The sequence below is a fragment of the Balaenoptera borealis genome (genome assembly GCF_965194805.1).
Source record: "Balaenoptera borealis genome assembly, chromosome: 6".
NCBI classification, from domain to species: domain Eukaryota; kingdom Metazoa; phylum Chordata; class Mammalia; order Artiodactyla; family Balaenopteridae; genus Balaenoptera; species Balaenoptera borealis.
The window spans coordinates 72,332,760-72,348,579 of NC_138863.1; the positions used below are offsets into that span (position 1 = coordinate 72,332,760).

Below are 15,820 nucleotides of genomic sequence, written 5' to 3' on the forward strand. Positions count from 1 at the left end.
TTTAGAAAGATGATCATATTTCAGGTCTATTTCTGTTAATAGTATCACTATTTCCCACATCAATATATGAATGCTGTTATCGTTTTGCATTACTCTCCTTTCTCTGGCTCTAGATAATCCAAACTTAAAAGTGGCTGTGTTCTAGCTTCAGTATTTTTTGCATTCTTTGTCTTCCTGTCATTCCTACCACCACCCTATTTAGGTCATGTTTAGATTGCTCTATGGGTTTACTTACTAGCTTTGTCTCCAGGATCATGTCTCCTCTTCTTACTGATTATGGTTAACATTGCCATATTAACATATCTGAAATCATGGTTTCTTTTTCCGTGTCTTTGTTTATAATATTCCCTTTTTTTGTGAAGATTCTTTTTCTACCTCTGCATATATATTCAAATGCTGTACATCCTTCAAGACCCAATTCAAATCTCATTTCCTTTTCAGGACTAGCCATATCTACCTAAAGGGAGTACCCTTTGAAAATTTAGGGTCAGTTAGTATCTGTAATCATCTGACGTCTAGACTCATGGTATCCTATTATCATAGCATGGTAGAGCAGGAAGAGACTTTAGGTATCACTTATTCTAGTCACCTCACTTTACAGGTGAGTAAGTGGTTTTTCTAGATAAATGACTAAGTACTTGGAGGGTTCAGAGCAAAGATGTAATTAGATTTGTCTCCTAACCTGTAATCCATAATTTCTTCTCGTGTAACACATTTCCGCTCACTGTAAAATACCTTGTCTTTTTATATAGTTTTTCATGAGTACGTTTATTATTTCCTCTACTTGAGGCCGAGAATCTTGTTGTAAACTTTTTTATACTCCCCTTAATGTTTTGCACAGAGTAGGTCTTAATTCATTATTTACTTTGTAGAGAAGCAATATTTTAAGTAAGGTTATTTCCATTTTTATAAATATTAATGATTAAGTATTATACTGCCTTTTTTTTTTTTTTTTTTTTGGCTGCACCGCGTGGCATGCGGGATCTTAGTTACCCGACCAGGGATCAAACCCATGCCCCCTGCAGTAGAGGCACGGAGTCTTAACCGCTGGACCGCCAGGGAAGTCCCTATACTGCTTTGGTTTAAAAGGAATGGAAGAAGAATTTTTAATAGTTTTTGGCAGTTTGCATCTATTTCCACTAAAAAATAGGAAACAACAAAATATACTTGAAAAATTTTCTCTTTCATTGCTAAGTAAATGGGTTTCACTTGTTTACAATGTAAAGAACACAGATTCGAGTGCAAAACTAAATTTTATCAACATTTCTTCATTGCCTTAATGTTCTCAATTTTTAAGGAAATAAAATGTTTTATATGAAATAATTTTAGAGCCGATTATATTAAATGGAAACATGATATAGTTCTGTTGTCTTAGTTGAAAACTACCTAGTACAGTCTTTTCAGGTTTTAAAGTTTTATGAGTATATCTGATTGAAAGCAAGTAAGTAAAGCAACAAGAATTATAGCAAATATATGCACTTTAAAATTCCTTTACAATTCAGCATGAATAAAAATGGTACATTAGAGGGTAGTTTAAATACCTATCAGGTGAATAAAGCATAGGCTTCATGCTTATAGTTGGGGATATATGTATCTTCTGCATTAGATGTATTACAGAGGTGATGTCAAGGTGAAAGTAAGCTTGCAGAATGGTTGGAAATCATTGATATTCTGACTTGGAGGCTGTAAATGGCTCAGTGGCAGATGGAGTCGTTGTCAAAGAAGAAAAATGGCAGCTTTGGAGCATCATAGATGTTTTGCTAGCAGCTCAGCACAGTCTGTGACCTTCTAGTATTCAGGAGTCTTATGCTCTAATAAATTGTCCTCAGCTTTTATTCACCTAACGTAGTTAAACAGTACTTATCATATTTCAGTACAAATTGAGGTGTTTCGTTACAGAGAAATAGAAATATGTTTTATTATCTAGTTCTTAAAGAAGTAAGCTTTTAAGGGAACAGGCATTTCTTGGAATCAGAAATATTTCTCAGTTAGTTTGCAAGGGTAAAAACAATAGAGTTTATTTGAAAAAGTATATTTTTAAAATCACAGAATATTAAAGCTAGAAAATATGTTAAAAATCCTAGACAGGGCTTCCCTGGTGGCGCAGTGGTTGAGAATCTGCCTGCTAATGCAGGGGACACGGGTTCGAGCCCTGGTCTGGGAAGATCCCACATGCCACGGAGCAACTAGGCCCGTGAGCCACAACTACCGAGCCTGCGCGTCTGGAGCCTGTGCTCCGCAACAAGAGAGGCCGCGATAGTGAGAGGCCCGCGCACCGCGATGAAGAGTGGCCCCCACTTGCCGCAGCTAGAGGAAGCCCTCGCACAGAAACGAAGACCCAACACAGCCATAAATAAATAAATAAATGATAATTAAAGGTGCAATAATTAAAAAAAAAAAAAAAGCACAGAAAATGCATAGTTCAATATGATTTAAAAAAAAAAAAAATCCTAGACAAACTTTCTCATTTTACAGATGAAGGAACTGAGTCTCATAGACTGTGATTCAACCAAGGTCATTAAACTAGTTCATGAAAAACGTTAGGTGACTCTTACATTATGACTTGTTATACATATAAAACAGCTTTAGTTATGAAGGTAAAAGAAACTAGTCTCTTTGAATAAAACTTAGAATACTACAGAGTACACATACTTACTCATGACCACTGCATAATGAGCGTACATAATTTTAGAGACTTTTACTTACTATTTAATTGCACATAATTTTATTGGAAAGAATTCAAGTTTTTCATTTTAATCATTGCTAGATTGCTGTACAGAAAAATTTTTGTTGAATGAAGAGTTTATACCTGGGTCAAATATGTATCTTGTGTTGATTTATTTGTGTATTTTTAAAGGTTCTTTCTTTTAGAGATAGCGTTTCATATTAAAATATTTGAGGGTCTTGTAGATTTTGTACTGAACTGTTTTGAATGAAATACTGTTGCATGTATCAGTGAGAAATCCAGTTTTTAGAGGAATATAGGTCCCCATGAGAGTGTACTACCATGTGGAGTATATTCAATTGGACAGCTGACTTATACTGAAGAGTAGTAAGTCATGGCTAAAATTAAAAGTGGAAGCATTACATACGTAAAACCTACTAAAGCATTTGACAGTTGCTAAAGTTATAGAAAGGAATCTCTGTACATCATGGAAGAAAACTACCCTTTGTTCTAGAAGGTCAAGGTTGCTGTACAAATTGCTTCAATTTGTAGTCTTTCTTAAGCCAGTGTCTAAAGAAGTAAACTTAAAGAGAAATTTAACAACAATTATTCAAAATAATGTCCATGCATTTTCTAAAGATAGAATTATACAATTTTACAATTGTTTTTGATTAGGAGAAAAATTTGAAAGGTTAGAGCTGAAAGGTCCCAAAATCTTGAAGTAAGTTTTTTTTCTTTTGGGTTTTTGTTTTTGTTTTTAAGGATAAAACTGGTTAGACATTTTAGATAGAAAGTGGGCATAAAAAATATTAACCATAACATCATAAAGAAGAATACTATTCCTATCAGTGGATATGTTGATATGTAGCTATTCACCTATAACCTACTTTGATATGAAGTAAATACACTCAGATAGAGGTTAAATGATGGTTACTAAATTATTCAATAACTAATTATTGGGTGCCTAGTACATGCAAATGCTGAGGATAAGGCAGTGAACAAAACAGACTGTGCACACATGGGGCTAACAGTCTATGAGCGAAAGAGATAACAGTTAATAAACTAGTATTTACTATATTAGATGGCAATCAACTCTATGAAAAAAGATAAAGCAAATTAAGAGTCATGAGTGCCAGGGTTGTGAAGTTAGTATTTGTTATAGGGTGGTTGGTGAAACCCTTCCTAAGAAGATGACAGTTTAACAGAGATCTTAGGAAAGTGAAGGAGCAAGTCATGCACATACCTGGGTGACGACTCTTCCAAAGAAAACAGCCAGTGCCAAGACACTGAGGAAGATTGTACTTGGCATATTCCAGTAACAATAAGGAAACCAGTGTGTCTGGAGTGGTGTGAGTAATGAAAGGGGGTAATAAATGAAGCTAGAGAGATTTCACATAGACCTACATTTAAGAATTAAGTTTTTTTAAAAAAAGAGAATATTGAAAAATATTATGCTGTAAGCTTAACTAAAGCTCATATTGTTGCTAAACTAGTGATCCCCAAAATAGTTTTGCTAGAGCCTTAGTTGTGTAGAGTGAGTATTGCTTGATAAAAAGATTCCATGGTCAAGTAAGTTTGGAAAACCTAGGGTTAATGTTAAACAAAGGTAAACAGGTTTTGTTTTGTTTAACAACTGTTTAGGTACATCTTTTAATGTGCTAATGTTTTGACTCTTTGACTCTTTGACTCTTCCTTCAAAGAACCTCTTAAGAGGGGCTAGTGTTTTTCAATGCTTTGGTAAATGCTGTATTATATAATCCTACAGATTAACTATTGGTTACTAAAAGGATTTTCCACAATTGCTGTTTCATAACCTCTATGCTCCTTAAGCCAACATTTCTCTCTGCCTGCTTTTTCAGTAAAGACAACATTTCTTCATTGTTTTCCTAAATAATTCTCAAATCCATCCTTTTTTCTCTATTCGTGATGCCTAAATCTTTATGTAGGTTTGCATCATGCCTCACCTGGGCTATCACAGTAGCCTCCTAACTGGTGGCTCTGCCTCTAGTCTTGCTGTGTCCAGATTCAGCGTCCTCTTCAGTGACCATTTAAATGGCATCACAAATCTAACTTGATTATTCACCTACTTAAAATCCTTTACTAGCTTCCCATCACTACAGAATAAAATTTAATCTCATTTACAGGGCATTTGATATCTTCTACAATCTGTCTCCTATCTACATCTAAAACTTTGCCTAAATTTCCCATACTTAGTATTCCCCAACTTTGAAACCATTTGTACTTCCTTAAAGCAGGCAGTGGGTGTATAGTCTTTTTGCCTTTGTTCAGTGCTATTATTTCTTCCTGACATAGCCTTCCCTCTGTGAGTAGCCTAATTTCTCCATTCTTAAAGATTTAGAGCAGACATACTCTTCTTGAAGAATACTCTCAAGTTCTTCCTGGCTAAGTCAGGTACACTGATGTACAATTCTGTCAAAGCACTTAAAACAATGAAGTAAAACTATGTGTTTTCTCCATTCTCTATATCCTGTACCTTGTATCTGTATCTTAAGTGCTTCATACTTTAAGTAGATACCCAATAAATGTGGCAAATAACTCTACCAAGTAGTTGAAGACTTTCTTATAAACAGATCTATCAATTTCCCTCTTTTCCAGTTCAAGATCTGTTTGGATTATAGACTTAAACGTAAAACATAAAACTGTAAAACTTTTAGAAGAAAACATAAGGGAAAATCTATAAGTCCTAACTTGGTGAAGAGTTCTTATATTGATACCCGACACAAAAAAACACAACCCTTGAAAGTAAAAAAATCAGTAAATTGGACTTTACAAAAATTAAAACTGTTTGCTTTGTAAAATACCCTGTTATGATGGTGAAGAAACAAGCTATATACTAGGAGAAAATATTGAAAACCACATATCTGACAAAGGACTCATATCTAGGATATATAAAAACTCTCAAAACTCAACAGTAAAAATGCCAACAGTCTAATTAGAAAACTTGGTAAAAGACATGAAGTAACATTTCACTGAAGAGGATATCCAGATGTCAAACAAGCACGTGAAAAGATGTTCAAAATCATTAGCCATCAGAGGAATACAAAAATGAACTATCACTAGTCACCTATCAGAACAGCTAAAACAAAAATTAGTGACAGTATCTACCGCTGGCAAGAATGTGGAGAAATTGAAGTCTTATACATTGCCATCGGGAATGTAAAATGGTACAACCACTCTGGAGAAGAGTTTGGTAGTTTCTTAAAAAAACAAAAAAACCAACTAAACATATGCGAAATACATGACCCAGCAAATGCACTCCTGGGCATTTATCCCAGCAAAATGACTGTACATGGTTGTTTATAGCAGCTTTATTTGTAATAGCCAAAACTGGAAACTATCAAAATGTCTTACAATAAGTGAATAGCTAAACACGGTATGGTGTGTCCATACCATGCAATACTACTCAGCAATACAAAGGTAGCAACTATTGATACACAGATCTCAAGGACATTAGGCTCAGTGAGAAAAGTAAATCTCAAAAGGTCACTCAATAATTCCATTTATGTAAAGACAAAATTATAGAGAGTGAGAACAAATTTGTGGTACCAGGGGTTAGGGATGGTGGAGGAGAGCGGGGGTTTGGGTGTGACTGTAAAGGGGTAGCATGAAAAAGATCTTTGTGGTGATGGAATAGATCTGTATCTTGTTTGCAGTGCTGTTTACATGAATCTACATCTGTGATAAGATGACATAGATCTATATGTATACATTGTAGTTAGTTTCCTCGTTTTGATATTGCACTATAGTTATATAAGGTGTAACCATTAGTGGGACCTGAGTGATGAGTACATGCGATCTCACTATACTATTTTTGCAACTTTCTGTAAATATATAGTTATTTCAAATTAAAAAGTTACAAAATTGTCTCTTTTTCTTCTACCTTCCCACCCATCTCTGAGAAAAAAAAATTGTTTTACCTTGCACCTCCATGTTTATTGCAGCATTACTTACAATAGCCAAGACGTAGAAAAAACCTAAGTGTCCACTGATGGATGAATGGATAAAGAAAATGTGTATAAATATATATTTTTACAATGGAATATTACTCAGCCATAAAAAGAAGGAAATCCTGACATTTGCAGCAACATGGATGGACCTTGAGGGCATTATGCTACATGAAGTAAGACAGAGAAAGACAAATACTGTATGATCTCACTTATATGTGGAATCTAAAAACAAAAACAAAAAAAAATACCCAAACTCATAGTTAACAGAGAACAGAATGGTGGTTGCCAGAGGTGGGGGGGTGAGTGAAATCGGTGAGGGTTTTCAAAAAGTACAAACTTCCAATTATAAAATAAATCAGTCCTGGTAAAAACAAACAAAAAATGTTTTGCCTCCTTACTAAACCTAAGACTTTATTCATGCTTTTTGATTTTTATCCTTTTCTGTGTCCTCCAGAGACTTGTTTCATTGATTATTCATAGGACATATCCAGCTTCTCCTTTCTTGACTGATTTATTTCAGATTGTCCTATCTTAAATAAAATGATAAATAGAAGTAAACAAACCAATAAAACCTTTACTTCCCTTAAGTGGTTGTATTTGTATATTAAAGATATATATCCATGTTAACATGTGTAGCTCTAGTTCATTTATTTTAATTGCTATATATTTCATTATAAAAACACACCACAATCTTTTATTTATTTTCTAGTATTTCACTGTACAAATAATGCTGTAGTTTACATTTTTGTATATGACTCTTTATGCATATGTATGAGTTTTTCTGGGTTACATACCCAGAAGTGGAATTTCTGTGGTATTGACTACATACAGCTTTGATTTTACTAAGTATTGCTTAATTTCTTTTTACAGTGGTTATATGAGTTTACACCATAAGTGCATAAGAGATTTCCTGGTCTACATTTTTCCCAACTTTTGGATTTTCCTTAATTTTTGCCTTCCTACTTTCTATGTAGAATCTGCTATGAAGTTCAATAGATTTTACATCTGTAATTTAATTTTTTGTTTCTTGCTCTACTTTGACCAGTCAACAAGTAAAAAAAGAATTGATTCATCTTATCTTTCATATTCATATTTATCTCTGTATTTCTGACTCAACTGCCACAGTCTTAGTTCAGACCCTTTCCTCTTGCCTAATCTTTTGCAACAGGCTGAATATTGTAATATCCCTCTTGGAAATCTCTTTCTGCTTCAATTCATCCTACTTAAAACTGCTAGATCAATATTTCTAATGCAAGTAGTTTACCACTGTTTGCAGTGTTGAATAAATTTAACACTTAAAGTGATGTTCAAGGTTGTCTCTAATAAGGTCCTAAACTAGCTTTTCAGCCACATCTCCCACTGTTTTCTATATATGCCTTATATACTAGCTAGACTAGATTACATTCACTTATTGATTAATTCACTCAAACAGTAGATACTGAAAGCTTTTATTAGGCTATACAGATATATTAACACTTGAGTTTTGTAAGTGCTACTACTATAAAAATTAATAACTCATGCTTCTTGTTATTGGGGGACTTGCAAGCTACCTCAAGCTATTCTTTGAGCACGCCCAATACTTTCCAGCCTCTACCCTTAGCGTATTGTTTTCCCTCCACTTAGGATACCTTTTTTCCTAGTTCCTCTGCCTAGCCATCTTTGCCTTTCAAAAAAATCCTATATACTTTTCAAGGCCTACTTAAGATGTTAGCTTTGCATGAAGTCTTTTCTGATATCCTCAGTTAACTTTGTTCCTATAGTACTATATTTCTATTGCTTTCATGGCACATACTGTATTTCATGTATTTGTCTTAGCTGTCCACGGTGATAAGTACTTTGTCTATTCATCTGTATTGCCCATATAGCATTTAACATAATGTCTTATATAAGGTAGGCAAACTGTTAACTAAAATAATTTAATTGAAGATAACATATTAGTTAAATCCAAGTTCACCAATTAGACCTATCTGGGGAAAGATCAATTTGAATTAGAAAAAAAATGCTTAATTATGTAATTTTTTCTAGTGTTCTTACTTTAAAACAGTATAGAAAAACTAAATTATGGGTGGGTTTCTATTTAGTGATCTTTACAACTTGCTTTGATGAATAGTAAACTTTATTTGTGATTAGTATAACAGTTGTTCAGTTCACTTTTATACTCCTAAGTTAAAATTCCCTTAAATCAGGTTTTCAAACTGTACTCTGAGGAATCATATGAGTTGGTTCTGTTGAGATGTGTTGGCTACTGCTGGGTGCTTCCTCTGCCCCAAAGAGCAGCCCTTTATTTCTTTTTTACTATACAGGGCTTCTTCACAGGATTTTATTTAAGAGAGGATTCTTTTGCTGAAGTAGTTTAAAATAATTGCTAAGACTGTATAATACTTCAAATTTATCCATTTATTTAATATTTTCTAAGATCTTACAAAAAATACATTATTCCCACCTTCTTATTTTTTTGTATTACTACAAATTTAAAATCTGTAGGCCATGTGAATACGAAACTTCAGATAATTAAGCAAATAGTAGGTAATGGGCTTTGAACATGACAAATAGTTTATTCTCCGAATATTCTGCATTTTAATATGGATTTTGGAGGAGTTATTAGAATATCAGGAGTTACTGGAATTGATATACAAATTGTTAGGTAGGCTAAAGAATTCTCTAGATCATGGCTTCTTAAAATTTAATGTGCATAAGATTCTGATTCAGTAGGTCTGGGCTAGTGCTTGAGATTCTTTAAGTATTGCCATAGACATTTTTTTAGCTGTCTGTTTCTCTACAGTCTGATTTATATTTTTCCATTTTAATAGAAATTTCTGGGGTTTTAGGGAAATACTTTGTGTGTGGATTAATGATTGCCCTGTGATTATGTAGTTCTTTGTTTAAAATTATCCTTCACTATTTTTAAAATAGTTAGCCTTGAGAACTATTAGACTGTCAGTGGCAACTTTCAGAGAATTTAAGTTTGATAAGGAATATCTGTTTGGTTTACTTTTCTAATAGAACTGTAATATTTATTGACTTTTGTTATTTTGCAGGATATTGTTTGAGGTTAGATATTAAGTTGTTATGAAAATAAAAATAGGAAACAGTTTTGTTTGGCTAAAGTTGTTTTAGCTGGTGTAAGTACTGCTTTTAAAAAAAACTATTATAATCATGAATTAGTAGCAGTTGTATACCACAGCAGGCTAGGCTGTTAATTTTATCTGTAGTACACGTGAACTGAAAACTTAACTTGTGTAAATGGACAACGAATAGGACAGATAGTCATTTAGTTAAATAGCTTATACTCAAAATATAAATCAATTCTGAGGGACATTAATGCTTTTCTTTAAGACATATAATATCAAATATTTTCATAGTCTTTTGGGCTTTTATAGAAAATTGTAATAACTAAATCATAAATTTAAGTCATAAATCTTTAAGAAAATTCTCAAAATTGCTTATTTTTGATAAATGGAAATTAGTGATTAACTTTGTAGACCAGAACAGCAGAGCATTTTGGGGGAAAAGTTATGATTTTTATCTAAAAACATGGTTATTATATCAGCCTTACATTATTTCACCTACTAATTGTCAGTAGTAAGAACTGCTGGAAGAATTACATTATTACAAAAGTGACTTTAAAATATATTATTATTTTCTTATTTCTTAAGTAAGGACTAATATTGCTATAAAAGTTTTTATATGGAATTTATGTCAAATGTTGATAAAAGTTTTCCTCAAACCTGATTCAACAATTTTGTATAGAAATAAACCTCCTTTGTTTCTTCTGGTAGCATCCATTGATTTTTTTTTTTTTTTCCCCCAAAGATACATTAATAGTGCTGATAGAAGCAGAACAATTGGAATTTACATTAAAAATAAATGTGATGAATAAAAAGCAGTACTCTATATAATAATGTTATAGTCTTGATTTTTCTTTACCAAAGTTCCAAAATCTAAAGGACAAAAATACTGACAAGGTCAAGAAAAAATGAAAGAAAGAACAAACGATGCAAAAAGAAAATGACACTGAGGTCTTGGTTTAATACATATGTATTCCAGGTTGATGGTTGATTTCATTAGCAAATCTCATTGTTATGCAATGTCTGTTCTTCTGCAGCAAAATGAATATTGTATTTTTACAGGCTCTGTGTGTATCTATTATGTTACAATAAATGAAAAAATATATATGTGTAGCTTTCTTTGGTTTACTCTTTTCAGTTTGTCTTTTAGGAAAAGAAAGAAAATTGAATTATATTCTTTCTTTTGTTATTAAATTTATTCAAAGCTTTTCAATTTATATTATAGATATATTTCCTACTTTTGTTCCCTGAAATAAACAATTGTAAGGTGGTTAATAATGTAACCATTTAAATTATCCTATAACTTTTTACATGAATAGACTATAATCTTGATTGATTTAAGCTGATAATTAATATGAGGTTAACCATAAGCTTTCTAACATATTTTTAAACGTTAGGATGGGTTTTCTTATTGAAAGAAGAATGTTAAGCAAGTGTACATATTATGCCAAATGTAAATACTGCTACCTTTTGCAATAGCAAAAATTGTATGTTGAGATTACTATAGTTAGATTTCAATTTTCGTAAAATAGGAAATTCAGAAATAACAAATTTCAGTGGCTCCACATTGGAAGAGTTCATTTAATCAGGTAAAAGACTGCATAACTCTTAGGGTTATGTATATGAATTCAAATGTGGATCAAACTGTACTGGACACAATTGTCATTTAATTTTAGTCATTTTGAGGTCTGACAATAATGTACAAAATCTATTTGGCTTTTGGTAGTGTTATCAAAAGTTTTCACAACTAAAATTCTTTCGACAAACTTGAAAATAGAAAAGCCCAAGATTTGATTTAATATGGGTTGATTGTATATCATTTAGAAATTGGGGACTTCCCTGGTGGCACAGTGGTTAAGAATCCGCCTGCCAATGCAGGGGACACGGGTTCGAGCCCTGGTCCAGGAAGATCCCACTTGCCGTGGAGCAACTAAGCCCCTGTGCCACAACTACTGAGCCTGCGCTCTAGAGCCCGCGAGCCACAACTACTGAGCCCGCGTGCCACAACTACTGAAGCCCGCGCCTAGAGCCCGTGCTCCGCAACAAGAGAAGCCACCGCAATGAGAAGCCTGCGCACTGCAACGAAGAGTAGCCCCCTCTCGCCGCAACTAGAGAAAAGCCCACGCACAGCGACGAAGATCCAACGCAGCCAAAAGTAAATAAATTAAAATGCAAAGAAAAATTGGCCTTCTGGCTCACTTGATGCAATCATAATAAATAACTTGTTTATGTTGGACAAACATGAGCTGTTATGTACAGCAGTTTATTAATGCACCATCTTAAGTTAATTTGTACTTATAATGTTTACATTTTATTGTTCACAATGGGTAATACAAAATAAGAAATTTCAAAATCTAGTAAGGGAAATCCCTAAAATAATTAGAGAGTAATATAGAGCTAAATCATGTGGAGAAAGAAGGTTTTCTGGGCTCAAATAGTTAGGCTCTGAGTGAGGGGCCTCCTGAAGTGATGAGATCTAAGCTGATAGTGTGGTAAGGAAGAAATGGGAAACAACATAAACAAACTGGTAGGTAAGAGAACATAACCTTGGCATCTTTGGGAGACAGCGAAGAGACCAACACAACTGTAGTGGAATATATTTGCTACTACTTATTTATTTACCCCACATGAAAATTAGATTGTAGCGTTGTTAAATTTTAGTAGTATTCAGTCCAGATGTATGGTGTATTGAGGTGCTACTATTGTGGACCTTGTTTTATCTTGTATAATAAAATGGGAAATAGGAAATTGCTTTTATATTAATTTTACTGTCTTTCTCCCACACCAATAATATGAAAAGTAAATGCTGCAAAAATATGCCAAGATTCATGCTCTAAAATAAATTGAAATTGGTGCAGACTGTCTGAGAAGGTAGGAATCTAGAAACTCTAAGTCAGATTTCTCTACCATAGCTACAAATACCAAACTGAGGAGGAATGTGAATCATCAGAGATTGGGCTCCCAGGCTGTTGAATTGAGCAGGATCATGGAAGGTCAACAAAGAGGAAGAGAAGAACTGTTTTAAGTTAAAAAGAGAGATCCCTTTTAAGTGTCTGGACCTATCCTACCAATGTCTTCTCCTTGATCTGGAACCACAGTTATCACTTGCATGTCCATTTTATTTACTCATCCAGCAGAAGAATCTGCATTTAGAAAATGAAATATGAACTTGGAATATGAAAATGGACTGTGAATTTAACAAAAGATGCTGGGGATTGTTAGTGTTTGTTTAAAGATCCCAATTAGATACATAGCTTCCTAGCAAGTTGGCTCATTTTCTGGGTAACGTTTCATCATGTTATGATCCCAACTTGCCCCGAAGAAAGGTTGAAAGGAATTTCATATGAAATTGGTTATTTAATCTCTGTAAAGATGCTGTTGAGAAAATTATTTTTTTGTCCAGGGTTGCATTATTGAAAAGTATGAAGATATTTCTCTCAGTTCTAAGTACTAGGGAAAGCTTTGGTGCTTATTTGTAAAATGCAGTTTATACAGAATGAGAATTTTATAATTTGGTCTTGTTTCCCACTTTACTTTGATTGCTAGGAAACTCAGAGCTGAACCACTCACATCTTAGAGTTGTGCAAGGCCTTATGACAGGCGTTTCTATGTTCCAGCTTTACTTTGTGTTTCATCTTTCTTGCTTCCCTTTATTTTCCCTTTATTCATATTAATTTACATTTTGAAAGCATTCTGTTTTACTAATCATATGTCCATAAGTCACCTTAAGTTATTTTGAAATAAGATGGGATACAAATACTATGCAAAGCTTCTTTATTGCCAGCAGAATGTAAGCAAATAAATGTAGGAGCCTTTCTTCCTTCTCCTGTCCCCTTTCCTGTCTTTCATTTTCATTTTGCGTGAATTTTTTAAGTCATGGAGGACTAATCTCCTCTGTGGTTTCTTAGACCTGCCGGGGGCAAGGGAATCCTTTCTGGAGGTTTCTCCCTGTACAGAACTGCCAGGTATAGTTCGTTGTGCTAAGTGTGCTTTACGCGAGAGTGCCTGACTGAGAGAACAAGCAGAGCTGAAATATCTCTAGAGGAGGAAAAGGTTTCCTTTTCTCACAGGTTAGCTCAGAGGGGGTCTTTTTCTAACTCAGAGGGTATCATATTTACCTTGGTTTTCATCCTTGCCCTTTCAACCGAATTGTAAACTCTTACCCTGAAATTTGCTGACATTTGATAAAAGCTACCTTGAATGAAACAAAATTTCAAATTTATTTTCTTTACTTCTGTATTTTAATTTCATTATCCTTTAAATTTGATCCATATGGGAAACTAAATAGCCATGGGTCTTTGAAATAATTGAAATAATAGTTTCCTAATTTAAAATTTTGTTTTGTTTCCATATATGAATTACATATTCAAAGCTACCTATTTGGTAGGAATTATATCTTAAATTATCTATAAAGGAAATAAGGGCTGTGTCTTGCATTCCAGGTAACTATAGGATATCTGAATTATTTAATTGGACCAAGAAATTCAGCTGAAACTTGTAGTAATAGTTTTCTGAAAATTTGCTATTTCATGCGTCATCATAGTAAAGATGGTGATTAGCAACTTGCATTAATGTTGTTCAGTATTAAATATGTACTCCTTTCAAATGATACATATTAAATGTTTGTAACATAACCTGTTCTGATATTTTGTATTCTTGGCACAGTCTTGTCTACTTAGGTGTTCTTTTTGTTGTCAGTGATTTTATTGTCACTTTGTTTTGTTTTCTATTGCAATACATTAGAGTTTTATTTTGCAGAGTAAATATACACCTGATTTAAGTTATATAATTTAATGCCTTGATTATATTGCTGTAAAAGGGTCATTAAGAGCTCTTTGCATTAAAATTAAAGCATGCTGTGTTCATAATAGTTAGGACACAGATGCTGGGCCTTAGAATATATGGAATTTTAAAGATAAATGAAATTTTGTAGATTAAAAAAATCTCCTAAATATTTTTAAATTAGTGAATTAGTTTATCATTTTGACAGTGTGTGTTTGTTTTATACCCTTAGTTAGTTTACATCAATCTTCATTCAACTATACTAGAAATTTCAGAGTGAAAAAACAGCAATTTGGGGGAAAAACTAAGGACAAAGAAACTTAATTTTCAAGCTAACAATATGTATTTTTAAATGCTCACAGTTAAATATTTTAGGTTTTGTTTTCTTTTTGAAATATGAATTTTAAATGATGCAGAGAGTAGCTTCAAGTTATGTAAACTTTTTGATTCATATAATCGAGATTTTTTCCCAAAGACTGCCACATGAATTATAGTTTTATTTTGCAAGAGCTTGTCTTTATTTATAACTCAGAAACTTCTTCTATCTATTTTCTTGAAGGAGTTGAAATTCAAAGACATTTCCCTATAGTTAGCAGGTTTTTTAAGAGTTAATCTTAGTTTCTTTTCAAACCTTGTTAGCTAGTGTTGCCTTGTTTTTAAATTTACCTGCCGAGAAGTAATTTTTAAAACCTACTTAAACAGATTCGTTTCTCAAGCATTCCTTATTATAAACTGTGTGCCTTCACATGTCAGGAATAAACCCTCCTTAAAAAAGGAAGAAAGATAGAACTCTTTATTGTCTGTTTTGACGTTAATAAAATTAAGAAAAGAAAGATTGAGACTTCAACCTCACCTGGCTTAGTTTTGTCACGTGAGCGTTCACGGTTACTGGTGATCTAAGTGCTCCACCTGCCTTTCAGTTTGTTTACCAGGAAATCAAGATGTGTAAACTGCAGGAAGTACTATTTGACCCTCTCCGACAGTATCTCATTACAATAATTGCTAATCTCTGAATAAGACAGCCATGTTTTGTGAGTAACTGAGAGAGAGAGAGGTTGTGTTAGGTAGATTTTAGGTGTTTCAACAAATAAAGCATTGTAAATGCTTACTTGGATTATGTTTTCATGATAGCTTTTGATAAAAGACATATGGTGACCTTTGGGGTCAGCAAAGCTAGGACACAATAGTAGGTATTCGTTCATGCCTTTTAACTGAAAAATATCACGGCTTGTTGTTTTGGAGTGCTGTCACTGCTCTGAATCGAAAGGATAATGGCTACTTCCTGATTAAACCCACTCTCCACAGTAAGCTGTTAATGTTATACTGTATGTCTTTTT

The 15,820-nt window shown here is 33.4% G+C and overlaps 1 protein-coding gene across 16 annotated transcripts in view; it reads left to right on the forward strand.

The window, feature by feature from the left end:
• BAZ2B (bromodomain adjacent to zinc finger domain 2B) overlaps positions 1–15,820 on the forward strand; it is a 297,378-nt gene that overhangs the window by 107,832 nt on the left and 173,726 nt on the right. For 2 of the 16 annotated variants that reach the window (XM_082395175.1, XM_082395174.1), the window contains exon 1: positions 2,465–15,787. The exons of 13 other annotated variants lie outside the window; for them this stretch is intronic. The gene's annotated coding sequence lies outside the window, so the exon portion shown is untranslated. Of the gene's footprint in view, positions 1–2,464; positions 15,788–15,820 lie in introns of those variants that run through there. One more of the 16 variants, XM_082395180.1, reaches the window with a different exon arrangement.